At 34.8% G+C, this 15,204-nt stretch overlaps 1 protein-coding gene across 1 annotated transcript in view; it reads left to right on the forward strand.

The window, feature by feature from the left end:
- The window catches only part of CXADR (CXADR cell adhesion molecule), a 225,769-nt gene that overhangs the window by 84,990 nt on the left and 125,575 nt on the right, over positions 1-15,204 (forward strand). The window contains exon 2 of the mRNA XM_087966661.1: positions 6,920-7,001. The gene's annotated coding sequence lies outside the window, so the exon portion shown is untranslated. The remainder of the gene's footprint in view (positions 1-6,919; positions 7,002-15,204) is intronic.

Here is a 15,204-nt window from a genome sequence, read left to right on the forward strand (position 1 = left end):
ATTGCTCTTAATATGATCACAGAGGTCATTTATGTAGAGTATGAAGAGAGTTGGTCCTAGAACATTGCCTTGGGGGACACCACTATTGACAGGTACAGAATTTGATAGGACGCTCCCAATTTTGACCATTTGTTGTCTGTTTGCCAGGAATGCTTCTATCCAGTTATTCAGTTGTCCAGAGATACCATAGGATTTTATTTTTAGGAGTAGTTTGTCGTGTACCACTGAATCAAAGGCTTTACAGAAGTCTATGTAGATTGCGTCTATTGCTTTGCCCTGGTCGAGTTGTGTCGTTCATATGTTTTTGCAGTGTAAGAGTTGCAGATTACAGGTACATGATATGGGTTCCAGACTGATGAGCTGTATTCAAGTATTGGTCTAGCAAATGTTTTGTATGCTCTAGTTAGTAGTGTGATATTACCAGAGAAGAAGCTACGTAGGATTAGGTTAACAACTCTTAATGCCTTTTTGGCTATGTAGTTATAGTGGGCTCTAGCACTTAGATAATTAGAGATGAGTACTCCAAGGTCCTTGACAGAGTTTGGATCATCAACAAGGTCTTGACTATTCAGCTTGTATTTTATTTTCTGATATATATTTTTTTGCCAATATGTAAGACAGAGCATTTATTTGTTGAGATTTGAAGTTGCCATTTGTTTGATCATTCTGATACATAGTCAAGGTCTTTTTGAAGGGTAGCAGTATTGTCTGTGGTGTTGAATAGCTTTACATCATCAGCGAAGAGTTGCTCTTAATATGATCACAGAGGTCATTTATGTAGATATATCTTGAAATATCTTGAAAAGCAAGTATGTTAAATGTCCTCTTGTCAAGGCAATAACATCTTTAGAGATTTTGTTCTTACACCTCTTAGTGAAGCCTATTTTACTTTGAAAATCTCATCCAACATAGAAATTAGCCCTTTTGCATTATGGTTGTGGAGAGCCATTAAAGACTCATAATTGTATATGAAAGCAAATTCCAATCTCTGACACTGGAAACAGCTTTGTTATGACTAGTAACAGAAAAGAATTTGCTCACAAAACAGACCGTGCTGGAATGATGGGCTTGTCCTTTCTGGATTCTTCTTGTTTGTATTCTTATAAATATACAAAGTGTATTATTTAAGACTGTGACAGAATTAAGCTGCTATAAATTTAATAAATAAATAGCTGAATAAAAGAATTAAGCAATTATGAAAGAAGCAACTGAACAAGAATGGCAATTTCTATCATGAAAACTGTGTTTACTGGATGCAAAATAAAACAGCAAGAATAATAATTATTAGTTAAGTTCCAGGCACAATTATTAAAAATGTTTCTGATCTTCACTGCAAAGAAAATCTGAACATTGATAATTGTTTAAAACTAATACTAATAATAAAGTCATAATAAATGTTTATTTAATAACTTTGATTCCACATTCTTAGTCTTCAACAGGCCACCTTTTTCAAGTTCCATCATGAAAAAAATGCAATATTAACCATAAATCCTCCTTCTGTAGCAAGGCCAATGCTGTGGTGTAAATTGCTACTGGTATCAAATTCGTCTTCTTTAAATAGTTTAGGAATGAGCTTAAAACTTCCCTTTTCACCAGGAATTTTAGGCCTTAGAGATTCTTAACATCTAGGTTTTTTTAAAAAAAAATCACAATGTTATTTTTCTTATATATGTATTCTGAGCGTTATATATGGCTTTTAATAATAGCTGTGAAAAGTACAAAATGTTCCTTTTCAACATGGTTATAACTTATAAATATATCTTAGTTTGCTATTTCAGAGTCCTTTCAGTTTTATAATAGAGTAAATCCAGTGCTGTTTTGTAAACAAATAGGCCAAGTAAAAGTAAAATATAATGTTACAATCTATATTATAGAACAAGGGTCTCTAACTTTGGCAACTTTAAGACTTGTGGACTTCAACTCCCAGAGTTCCTCAGCCAGCAAAGCAACTGGGAGTTGAAGCCCACAAGTCTTAAAGTTGCCAAGGTTGGAGACCCCTGTTATAGAATGAAACAAATGCCATCTCTTTTCTCTATCTCAGATGTTGCAAATATTTTTGGTAGAAAATTATGAACAGAAAAATTATCCCGTTATGAGGGCTTATCATTATAATTTCCAGCATGCTACCACACAGCAAGGTATAATGGCTATATTAAGATACATGTTGTTTCTTTTAAATGAACAATGTCAATTTTGGTGGTGCCATTCTCCTGTCTGTCTTTTGGTATAGAGATACAGAGTGAAGATGATTTATGGACATGAAGTATTGGAGGAAGCATGAAATTTGACAATATCATAGTAAGGAGGCAGATTATCTTTTTTTACCATAGGTAACTATGTAGAGATAGTTGAGAAAATACTTGAATCAGGAAAGTCTGCTATTAAAATTGAGAAGTCACCAATTTTATTGATAGAACCAAGTTTCATCCTGTACAAAAATTGCCACACTAGCCTAGTTTTTAATCCAAGTCAAAATGTTTAGATAGGGGGAGGGAAGAGGACATTCTCACAGTATATAAAATGCCATCATGTTTCAAAATTAACAAAGAATACTATGACAATCTTATTGTAGCTCCCTTAATCCCCATAAAAAAACAAACAGCTTTTTCAACTGTATAAACTGGTCACAAAAGCAAATATCTTTCACAACTGGGAATCATCTTCAAGCATCATATTCTCTTCTGTCAAAGGAAGCTGTTCTAGTAATCTACTTTATAAATTAGCTATCAAGAATAGAAAAGGTTATTTTTTAATACCATGTTAGAGTTGAGTACATACACACACATATGAGTTTATTCAATCATTTCATATCTGCCCTATAGGATCATTTACATGACTTAGAAGATTTATGGTGTCATGTTATCTGTAAGCATTAGTCCTAATTTATGGCTAAAATTTACTTGGAGTTATTGAATTGAAATGAATTGAGTCCAATGATTTGGATTCAACTGATTTGGTTTTTCATAAAATATGTATATTGGTAGGTTGTGTACAGAACTTTATCCATTCTCTCACCTATGTCAGACTGGAAAGGGCCCAGAGCAAAATGACCTCTGTGCATGATTAGACAGCACACTATATTTCCTCTTAATCTGTCCTCCTATTGACACAAGACCATTCATTTTTCTTTTCATTACACACACACACACACAAACATGCACACACAGAGAGAGACACAGTGGAAGGGAGGGAGGGAGGGAGTGAGTGAGGGAGGGAGGGGGAGAGAGAGAGAGAGATTCCAAAGCCCTGGAACCATTCTTTGAATCTTTCCCATCAGAGTTGTAATATTGAAAAAAAAAAAAAAAAAAGCTGCAGTTGTTCCAATCATCTTCATTTCTCAAGAAGAAGAAGAAGAAATAGTGGTCAGTGTGAGATATTAAATTTATGATATTTTCACACTGCTGCCATTGATTCGGGCAATGAAATGATTGAGTGATGTTATCAGGGCAGATGTAACTATCATTGAAATCAGTGAATCAAGTTGCAAATATAAAAGCTCTAATTCAAGGATGTCAAACTCATGTCATCACGGCAGCATCATGTTTCAGGACTTTTCCCCTATTCATTAACCGAGCAGGGGCATGGCCAGCATGTGATGCATCTGACCTCGAGCCGGGTGTTTGACAGCCATGCTGTAGCTAGCACACAGTACAAATAACTATTACACTCTGAAAGCTGTAATGTAAGTATTGTAATGCATGTAAGGATTAATTATTATGTTAGAATTATAGCTGTGAAAGGCCAGTTTCTTGAACTGCAGTTAATTTTCAGTGGTCTTCATTGGCATTTTAATAAACTTGTAATTTTACTTTACTGATCTTTGTATTATATTCTTTATTATGACTCACTGATCTGTTTAATTGCTTAATGAGCAATTAATTGCTTGTTTATCAGCAAACATGAGCATCTATGACTATGAGTATGTTCATTATATTTATAATTCTTATATCTGGCCTTAATTAGAACCCATTTTTCCCCTTACTGATAACTCTGTCATTTATTTGGTAGTTTGAATTATTGCCTAATTGTTCTTCCCAAAACAGCTTTACTCTTTATAGATTATAACTTCAGTTTTAGAAATGTGAACCAAAGTGAAACCAAAGGTTTAATTGGCCTGAAGTCATTTTAGGCAAGCATGTAACTTGACCTTGTTTTTAGTCTGCATTCACATCTTATAAGCCTACATAAATGAAAGTCCCAGATCTAATCACTAAAATGACAAAATAATTCTTGGTTGGTTGATTGTAACTACATTTTAGCTTTAAGAGCATTATAATCACATTATGTTCATTTTGGTAGGGATGGAGTTTATTAAACTCGACTGGGAGCCTGGATCTTAAGGCTGTCCAAGTTCAAATGGTTACAGCACACTTAGGGTTACAGACTTTTCTCTTCCTTCTTCTCAGCAGCAATAGGATTTTTTTAAAAAAAAACTTTAATGTTGTCATGGCAACCCTATATCTGGCTGCCAGCTCTGTTGTAAGTTATTGAACTGAGACTGGCTTTTGGTTTAGCAGATAATTAGGTTCTGTCTCACAGGTTCATTTTCCTGTGGCTGGGACACGAATATGACCTACAGCTGGCCTCAATTTCAGTGTCACAGGCAAAACTCTTAACCCTTTGGTGTCTCCAGTGTTCTCCAGTCCTATTGGCAGCTGTCTGTGGCTGTTACCAGCCTTTTCTCTGCAGTGACTGGTGCAGCATTTTAGTTAATCAGTCAAGAGCATTTCCCAGTTCATTTGTTAGATTAATCCCAAACTTGCGGGGAGACAAATCACAGTAGTATTCCCAAGGTAGACTACATAAAGAAGAGCTGCTTGAGCATCACACAGAAGCTCCATGGTTGCATGACCTGTCAATAAGGCAGAAATGAGAAGAAGGGAATGGACATCTGTCCTTGAATCAAAATGATTATGGAACTCTGCCAGTAGACAACAGCTGGGTAGCCAGCTATTATTGGCATAACACACACACACACACATACACAATATTGCACTCTCCCTCAGGAACTATGAACAACTTACAATATACCCCTTTTCTGACATGTTTACAAACTGATGGTTCTTTACCTCTTATAAGAATAAAAACAGATCATCATAACAATATAGTTATCCATTCTATGAAAAAATGAAGCAAGTAAATGCAATGGTCAAAATAAATATTTGTGAAAGTTGAATGGAAGTGCCTTTCAAATCTAAAAGAATAATTTGAAGCAGTAGTAATATTTCTGGTTCTGGATGGAAAAGAGCCGACTTCACCTCAACGTTGACAAGACTGAATAGCTGTGGGTTTCGAGGACACTAAATCTGTAGTCTTCCATCTCTGGTTCTGAATAGGATTGTACTCATCTGGACAGAACTCCAGACGAGAATTTTGGACTCTTCCTGGACTCACAGCTTTTGCTCAAAATGCAGGTGGTAGCTGCGGTAGGAGGGAAATCACACAGCTTTATCTGGTGTGTCAGTTGCACCCATTCCAAAATAGGAATCCCTACCAAAATGGCCTATTTGGCTTATTGTAATTCACTGTAATGAATTCACATATAGAACTATTGAGGAACACTTAGAAGCTGCAATTTGTACAAAATGCAGTGGCATTTCATGATATGCTTCTGTAGCATTTCTATTTCACCAGTGCCATAAACCATTAGGTAGTTTTGTCATCGTATGAAAAATCATAGCATTTTAAAACTCAGGTGTGCTTTATCATTGTGCTTATAAGGAAAAACCTGCAATCCATAAGAATGCTTTAATATTTAGAAGTAATGTTCAGGACTAACATTGAATATTTGGCCCCCTTTTTCAAAATATTTGATAAATCTGGTCTTACCTAATAACTAAGCAAAAATGCAGGTTTTAAAGTAAAAAGGTGTGACATTATTCACAACTGCATACTGTAGAGATGCACATTAAGTCTATGAAGGTAATGAGCTATTCATTCATCAAAGAAGAATAAATCAAGAAGAACCAGATATTACCTGTTAACAAATGCTTTGTCCAAATGTCCAGTGACACATGAACTAAGAAGAAAATGTAAAATGTTGTAAAACCAGTTCTATGCTTTGAAGTTCTTCCCCCCCAAAAACTTTTTTTTTGTACAACCAGATTTTTCATTAGTACAGAAAATAAAGACAATAAAAAGTAATTGTCTTTTGAGCCTTTCGGGGAGGGGGGGGCGTGAATTTATATAAATATAATGTTGAAAAGGTTATTTGCACAGATTAATCTAAGAGCAGTTTCTCCATATTAGTATTTCTGAATACCCTAGTTGACTCAGACATGATGGGAGGGGCAGGAGAGAAATGATTTTAATTGTCATTCTAGATGGGTTTTAGGGATTTAAATATTATTGCTCATAATGAATTTCTTCGTGCAATTATTACAATGGGCCCTTGAGTCAATGTCAACTCTGGTGACTGCCTGGACAAGTCCCTACAATTTTCTTAGCAAAATTTCAAAAGTGATTTGCCATTTTTTTCCATCTTCGGGCTGAGAGAGTGACTGGCCCTAGGTCAGGCAGCTGGCTTTGTGCCTAAGGCGGGACTAGAACTCATGGGGGCTGGTATCTTAACCAGTACACTAAATTCACTGTTTTCTTTCTTTTCACAAAATTTTTATTAGATCGTTTTTGTAAACTAAGTTTTGGAACAGTATTTTGCATTGATTCAACCCCTAGTGCAAGACTGATCTCAGTTAATAGCACTCAAGGTGCATTGGCACCTTGGAACTTATGCTCCAGCTTTACAGTATATTTATTGTTTCTGCAGTAATGTGTATATGCATTGTTCAAAAATATCATAGTCTGACTTAGATTAAAGAGATGGATCACATTATGCTAATGATATCCATTTCTTTTACTCTTTATGTCTGCTTCAGTCAATTACATCCAATCATTAATCAGTGCTTGGATGTCTTTACAGATTGCATCAACACCACCAGACTTAGCTTGAATCCTGATAATATGAAATCCAGGAATTGGAAAATTTATCTGCACTGAATGAGGTATGTAATGAGAATTCTTAAGAAGGTAGACATAACTCAGGAGTGACTCTGTGGTCAATGATCTTTTAAGTAAAAAGAAAATGCAGAATTACATTCTTTTCATTAAATCAGCAGGAAAAAATAGTACTTTCATGGGCAAAAGTACTTTCAGCTAATTTCTGCTTGAACTTGAAAGTACAGTATTATTACATGTACTTTTATATCACGTCTTTATTCCCCTGAAAACTCAAAGTAATTTACATGAGAAATTTATGTTTTATTTTTCTCTACAGTAGGGATTGTTTTGAAGTCTTGGTTGATTTGAAGTCTTACAATGAACAATATCACGAAGTGGGGATTTATATATAAATATTGCTGGTCAAAGTCTGATACATTGCCCACTGTATACAGTTGTACTATATCTATTATTATAAATGTGTGGACAATGTCACAGTTATATTCAAGCATGCTCACTATTTGGGACTTCATTAATATCATTATCTGTTGTTCTAACCTTTTGTCATAGGGTTGATCTTTTTTATTTATGATTTTAATGCTATTTTTTTTTTCACTAGCTTCTTGACTAGTAGATCTTGCAGAGCCTTTGAATTTTTTCTATTAGAATAGTGTAATTAGCATAGTGCAGATTGCTGGTGTTTTTTGCTCCAATTTTAAAACCACTCTTCTTCCAATCCAGTTTACCATAATATACTGTATATAATCAGCACATAGGTTGAATAAATAAGGAGAATGTATACAAACTTGTTTTTACTAGCAAGCATTATCTATGCTAGATCTTACCAGATAAGCAGATTCAAGTCAGAGAAGACAATTCTGAAGCCATATTCCTTCCTTCCTTCCTTCCCTCCTTTTTATTTATTTATTTTTGTCTTGCCTTTATTATTTTTATAAATAATTCAAGGTGGCAAACCTACTTAGTACTCCTTCCTTCTATTTTCCTCACAACAACAACCCTTTGAAGTGGGTTGGGCTGAGACAGTATAACTGGCCCAAGGTCACCCAGCTGACTTTCATACCTAAGGGAGGACTAGCACTCTGTCTACTAGTTTGTAGCCTGATACCTTAATCATAAAGACCAGACAAAACTGGTCTATATAGTCTAGGGTATTTTTCAGGTAATAACACCACTTTTAAAGTTGACTAGTCATCAATAAAGTTCCTATACTTGTGGTGTTACATGGATGAGCCCATTTGGCTCTTGCATGTTAAACCAATAGCCCCATACCTAATTTAATACCAGTTTGCTATTTTCTTGTTCACACTTTTTCATTAAATCCATTTTTGTTTGTGTTCCTACATTTACTGTAATATTGTTTATAGAAGAAATGTGTGTGCACATGCGTGTATGAATACACGTCCTTCCATTCACCCAAGATTTTCCATTTATGCAAAGTGTAACTTTCATTAATTAATGAAGCGCTTTATGGAGTTAGTTGCTGGAATCAGCAGTAATTGCAGCCCACAGCTACACTGCATCTTTCAGTCATACTGGAAAAGGCCAATACATTCTCATTGCCTGTGTTACTTGTTAAATTTAGTGCAATACATTGAAAGTAATGAATAAAAGCAGTGGGCCATTACTGTCTGGCTGGCAGAAGAGGCACAGAGCAGCCAGACTCCCCTGAGGCCCAAGAGAGGCTTAAGAGTGTGACAGACTGAATCAAGGGACCCTCTAAGCACCATAGTTCAGCTTGTCTCCCTTCATTTCCTTTCCTTCCATATAATTCAGAGCACGTTGAGGGAGATGAGGTGATTTTTGGAATTAAAAACATTGCACTTGCATAGAAATATGGGTTGGATATGTGATCTCTCACAGCAAAGTTTGTTTGAAGAACTGTGCATGCATCTGTGCATATGAACCATTCATTTCATGAAAAAATGATGATATTTGGCCTATTGCTTAAATGAGCAGTGATACATAGAAGAACACACAAAAATTAATCCAATACTTTTCTTTGACAAGAAAAGATTGTAAGAGATGATAACTTTTCTTGAAATACACATTTATACGGGAATATATGTTCACTTTACATCCACTTGTTTATTATCATGATTATTTACTAAACTTTATATGCCACCTAACTTCCAGTAACTCTGGAGAATTTACAAATTGTGTGAAATATTGAACAAAAAATGTGCATTTAGAGACAAAAATAGGGTTAAAGATGGCAGTATGACAAAATTATTTGGAAATACTGGAAAACAACTAATACAGTATAAATTATGTAAATGTCACTGAAATTTTTGTATTAATTTATCCATACATTTACTTGGAAATTAGTCTCACTTCCATAGAGACTACTTCAGACTTTGTTTATTTCCAGTGTTTCCCTCACACCCACCCACTCATTCACCCACATGTAATATGCCTCATAAATCTTTGAATCTTTTCTTTAACAAAGCGTATTTGGATTTGCAAACCATTTTTGTTTATTTTACATTTCAATGAACTATTATAGAAAAGTCACATTTTAAAAAAATACACATTATTTTAAAAATAAATAATGGTGCAATATTAATGAACTAAATAACTCATTTTGACATCAGTGAAAAACTTTGAAACATTCATGTTATTCTGAACAATACTGTATATTCTATTTTACTCTATGTCTATATTTCTTTCTCACATGCTGTCTGTCTCTGATTGTTTGTGCTGGGTTCTTTGACTTCGGAATTCCCTAAACTCAGAGCATCAAGAGTCACTTGCCTTTGTGAAAAAAAACAATAATAAACAACAAAACTGTTTTGCTGGGCTAAGGCCTGTCATCTGCTTAAAATTTAATACCCTACAAAGAAACATTAGTTGTTTATTATTATTTACAGTTTCTTATTGCTGTCTTATTATTTCATTGTTTAGTATTCAAACTTCCTGTAACTAATTTTGAATATTTTATTAAAATGTGGAAAAGTTGTATGTGTGGTCTATATACAGTATAGATTCACACCAATAAAACTGATGTTGAGAAGATGCACTTGAGATATTACATTATAACTTATTCATTGTCTCTCCTTCTGAAATCATGCATGGGGTTCAAAGTAGCATTTATGGATGGAATATAGAATATATATTCAGTATATGTTTAATTTTTATTTGGAGTGAAGAATAAAATCTCATTGCTTTTGCTGCTGCCATCCAGGTTAGGTGTTTGTGTGTGCGTGTGTGTGTGTACATATGAAATTGCACATCCATTTAAAAGCAATCTTTACTCTGCAAGCCAGCAAGTAAATATCCCCCCCCCAAAAAAAAAAACCACACACACACCAAAAAGCTAGATTTCCTTGTTCCATAACCTTATACAGATCTATAAAAATTAGACATTCTTATTCCAATTATTAAGATAATAGTCATTGGTATCAGAAGTTAGGACAACAAATGATACCAGCATCTGGAAGGTTTTAGGTAGAAAGCTGCTCGGTTGTTGCCCTCACTCTTTGGAACATGTAACCCTCAGAGTTGAGGTGAGTGCCCACTCTTCTGTTTTTTTGGAAAAGTGTTAAGATCTGGCTTTGCCCATTAACATTGGTCTCTAAGAGTATAATGTAACCCTGTGGATGGCTGATGGGCTTGAGGGCACCTCCTCTACCTTGCTAACTAAAAGTCTTTTGAATTGTTTTAACTTTGATTCTTATTTTTTACTTGTAAATTTTAACCATATTTTTAATTTTGTTGTTTTTAACTGTGCTTCAAATGTAGTATGGCAAATAGTATGGCACAATTAAGGAAGCAATATAACTGGCTGGTTGCTACCGTAGTTCAGCCTTAGTTTGTCCATTCTTCTCATATGTTATAGATAGTAGCGACAGCAGTATGAGTAGGCAAGATCCTTGCATGAGTGTGCTGAACTGCCTGACTGACCACCTGGAACAAGGTTTATTACCTAAGATACAGTGTGGTACAAGACATCCTTTTTGCTGGTGACTGTGCCCTGAATGCTGGTTTATAGCAAGAAATGCAAGCCAGCATAGACAAATTTGCAGCAGCATGTAACAACTTTGGCCTTCTTATCAACACAAAGAAAATCGAAGTGATGCACCATCAGCTCCAAAAGCCGAACACCAAGAGCCCATCATCACAGTGAAGGGACAAAAGCTGCATGTAGTGGACCAATTTGCATATCTTGGAAGCACCCTCTCCCACGGAGTGACAATTGACATCAAGGTCAACAGAAGAATCACCATGGTAAGTTCTGCATTTGGCAAATTACTAACCAACGTGTGGGACCATCATGGAATAAGCCTTGCTACAAAGCTCAAAGACTACTGAACAGTAGTGCTAACTACCCTGCTGTATGTCAGTGAGACTTGGAATGTATACAGGAGGCATGCAAGACAACTGAACCATTTCCACATGACCTACCGCCACAGACTTTTGAGGATCCAGTGGCAGGACAAGGTGCCAGACACAGGAGTCCAGTGAAAGCCCAGACATGCTGGGCAGGCCATGTTGCAAGGATGTCAGACCATTGTTAAGCCTGGATTCCCCAACTGGTGTTAAGGAAAACAAACTAAACAGAACGTGCAGCGAAGTCAGATAGGAAGACAGGTAAATGTGTGAGATAAGTTTTCTAGTTAACACGCAGTAAAAATACAGATATGCTTGTGCTATTAAAAATATAGTTTATTCCATTTAAGAATTATAGCATAGTCATAATAAACAGTCCAGTAGTCATATACCAAATTCAGTCAAGTCTTGTCGAGGATACTCTAATTGCAAAGTCCGTGTCGAATAGCCAGTGTCAGTACACATATAATAAATCTGTCCAAAACTTATCTTCTCTTCATTGAGAAATATCTTCAAAGTAATCCAACACTTCTTCTCCTCCCCGATCCAGCAAGAACGCAGTCTCCAATAAACCAGCCAGTAAGAGCCAGAGAGTGCCTTGCTGCTTATATAGTACTTTTACAGCTGCACCCTTAATTACATTCCTTTAGCTTAAAGTCACATACACTTTATCTGACAAACCATGATTCATCATTTTATTATCTTTACCCAAAACAGTTAGGGTAAAACAATGTTATCCCTAACATTCTCCCCTTTTGGGTAATAATAATAAATATTACAATAATATATCCATTTACACTTTCAAATCATAATTGTCACAACTCTCTTTAAATTTTACAACACCTTGAGCTTTTGTAAACTGGTCTGCAATATTTTCTTCCGTCATGCAGTACTCTAGTTTAATTAGACCATTTTTTACAGATTCTCTAACATTTAAGTATCTTAAATCAGTATGCTTTGATCTAGTCTTTACAGCAATATTAGTAGCTAATTGTATAGCTGCCTGGTTGTCCTCATACACAATAATAGAATCTTTAACAGTTATACCCATGTCTAATAATAACTGTTTGTACAGAATTAAGTCAGTGCATAGTAATGACAGACATGAAAATTCTGCTTCCATTGTTGATAAGCTAATATGCTGTTGTCTGATTGACCTCCACCCTATTAGTGTCTTACCAAATAATATAACCATCCCAGATGTTGATTTTCTAGTATTTATGTCAGTTGCAAAACTTGCATCTGCATAGGCACTAAGAATCAAATCACCTTTTGGTTTCTAGATACAATGCATGGTGCATTGTTCCTTTAAGATATCTTAAAATTCTCTTTAATGCTTGCCAATGACATTGATGTGGATCATTATTATATCGTGCCAGCTGATTAATACTATAAGCTATATCTGGCCTTGACCAATTGCTTATATATGATAAGCTACCAATCAAAGATTGATATATGGTCTTATCAAATTTGGGACTTTGAGCATCCATTTTGCAAATTTCCTGACTCATTGGAGTCTTTGCAGGCTTACAAAGTTCCATTTTATACAATTTAATTAATTGGCAAATTTTATCCTCTTGAGATATCTTAAATCCCTTTGTGGTTTTGTTAATTGTCAATCCTAGATACTTTTTAATTTCACCTAAATGCTTTAATTTTATCCTTTTGGCTAATAATGAAATAATCTCAGTAGCTTCATTATTGGTCTTAGTAATCAAAGCAATATCATCTGTAAATAATAACAATAATGACACCGTTCCATTATTTTCTCTTTTAAATATACATGGGTCTGCTAAACCAGATTTAAACCCTATATTGTTTAATTCTTTCACAATATATTGGTTCCATTCATAGCCAGATTGTTTCAATCCATATAAACTCTTCTTGAGTTTCCAACAATCATTGCTATTTACTTTATTATCATTTATACCAACCGGTTTTTTCAAATATATTGTATGCTGCAATGGTGCATGCAGATATGCAGTTTCTACGTCTAAATGGTTAACTATATCATTATTCTTAGCTGCCCACACTAAAGCTGCTCTTAAAGTTGTAGCCTTAAGATTTGGTGCAAATACCTCATCATAATCATATACATTTTGGTTAAATCCTTGTGCTACTAACCTAGCCTTATAAGTTACTTTCCCATTATTTCCAGTCTTTACTTTGAATATCCATTTGCACCCAATGGATTTTTCTCCTGGAGGTAATTTGGTTTCTTCATAAACCTTCATTTCCTTTAATGAATTTAACTCTTTTTCCATTGCCTTTTGCCAATTCTCCTGATCCTTAGCAGGATACATCTTAAGTTCATCTATGCTAGTAGGAACTTTATTTACTTGGCAAACAATACTCGCCTGATATCTATCAGGTGGTTTGGTTATACGTGTTGTGCGTCTAGGTATAACAGGACTTACAGGTGGACTTTCTTTTATTTCCTGTTCTTGACTATCTATCTCTTCATGATCAATTATTTCTTCTTGATCTGATTCTATTTGCTCTTCATGGACTTCTTCTTTAATTGGACTTTTCTTATAACTAGTCTTTTCTTTCTGCCTCTTATAGTGTTCTATAATAATATCTTTATCTGAATCTTGCTCTAATCTATTCCATCCTATATGTTCTAGGAATTGTGCACTAGCACTGCAGTATACTCTAGATGTACCTGGTTCTCAGAATCTATAAGATCTATGGTTTGCTTGATATCCAACAAAAATTAATCTTTTAGCTCTATGTTGGCCTTTGTGCCTGAGTTGTGTAGGGATATGCACCCATGCTGGTGCACCAAATGTGTGAATATAACTCAAATCAGGTTTCCTACCATGCCACAGAGTGAATGGTAATTCACCTGTTGTTGAATTAACAACATTGTTTAATATGTGATTCCCACACATTATAGCTTCTCCCCACAAATTGTCAGGTAATCCAGAATCAGATAACATTGTCCTTCCCATTGATTGCAGTGTTTGGCCTCTTCTCTCAATAAATGCATTATGCTGAGGCCTATATGGTGCAGACTTTTTATGTTGAATACCTGCCATTCTAAGTCTATTCTGGAATTTATTATTTGTAAATTCCGTACCATTATCTGTTATAAGAGTTACTAGTTTCTTTTTAGTTTTCCTCTCTGCAAATTTTAACCAATTAAAGAAATTTGTATACGTTTCAGTTTTCTCTTCATTAAAAACAGAAACCATACCTAGAATAGTGGTCCATTATGCTTAATATGTATCTAGCACCACCTACACTTGGCTTTTTAGGACCTATTATATCGGCAAATACTACCTCTAAAGGCTCTTTGGTAGTAAATCCATCAACTCTATTTGCCGGTATAACTTTGTTTTTGTTTTGATTACAAGCAGAACATTGCAAATACTTATTACAAGGTTTCAAACTTATTCCTTTAGATAGTTGAACAGTTCTCTTAATCATTTTAAAATTTAAATGACCTAGCCGTCTGTGTAACAAGTGAATACATTCATCATGAGGTTTTCTATTATCATAAACTGTGTTAGACACTTCTAAACCATTATCATTTAACACATATAAGTCACCTCTTAAAGATGCACTAATTTTCTTACCTTCTTTTTCAATTAAACAAGTATCTCCCCTAAAGGTAACTATGTATCCTAATCTAACCAACATTCTAACTGAAAGCAAATTAAATTTAAGTTGAGGTACATATAACATTTTTATGTTCTCCTTTATACTAGAACAATGAGCTATACCTTCACCTTTTGCCTTCAGTTTCCATCCGTTTGCCAATGAGATATGTTGTGAACTCATGGACATTTTTACAAAATTTTTGTTATCATTTGTAATACAGTGGGACGCACCACTGTCAACCACCCATAAATTATTTTTTACAACTCCATTACTATACATTGCTAACTCATAATTCTTATTTCTTCTTTGATGGCT

This window comes from Notechis scutatus, chromosome 5 (genome assembly GCF_049901735.1).
Source record: "Notechis scutatus isolate UNSWTSFEM ecotype Mainland chromosome 5, rNotScu1.2, whole genome shotgun sequence".
NCBI classification, from domain to species: Eukaryota; Metazoa; Chordata; class Lepidosauria; order Squamata; family Elapidae; genus Notechis; species Notechis scutatus.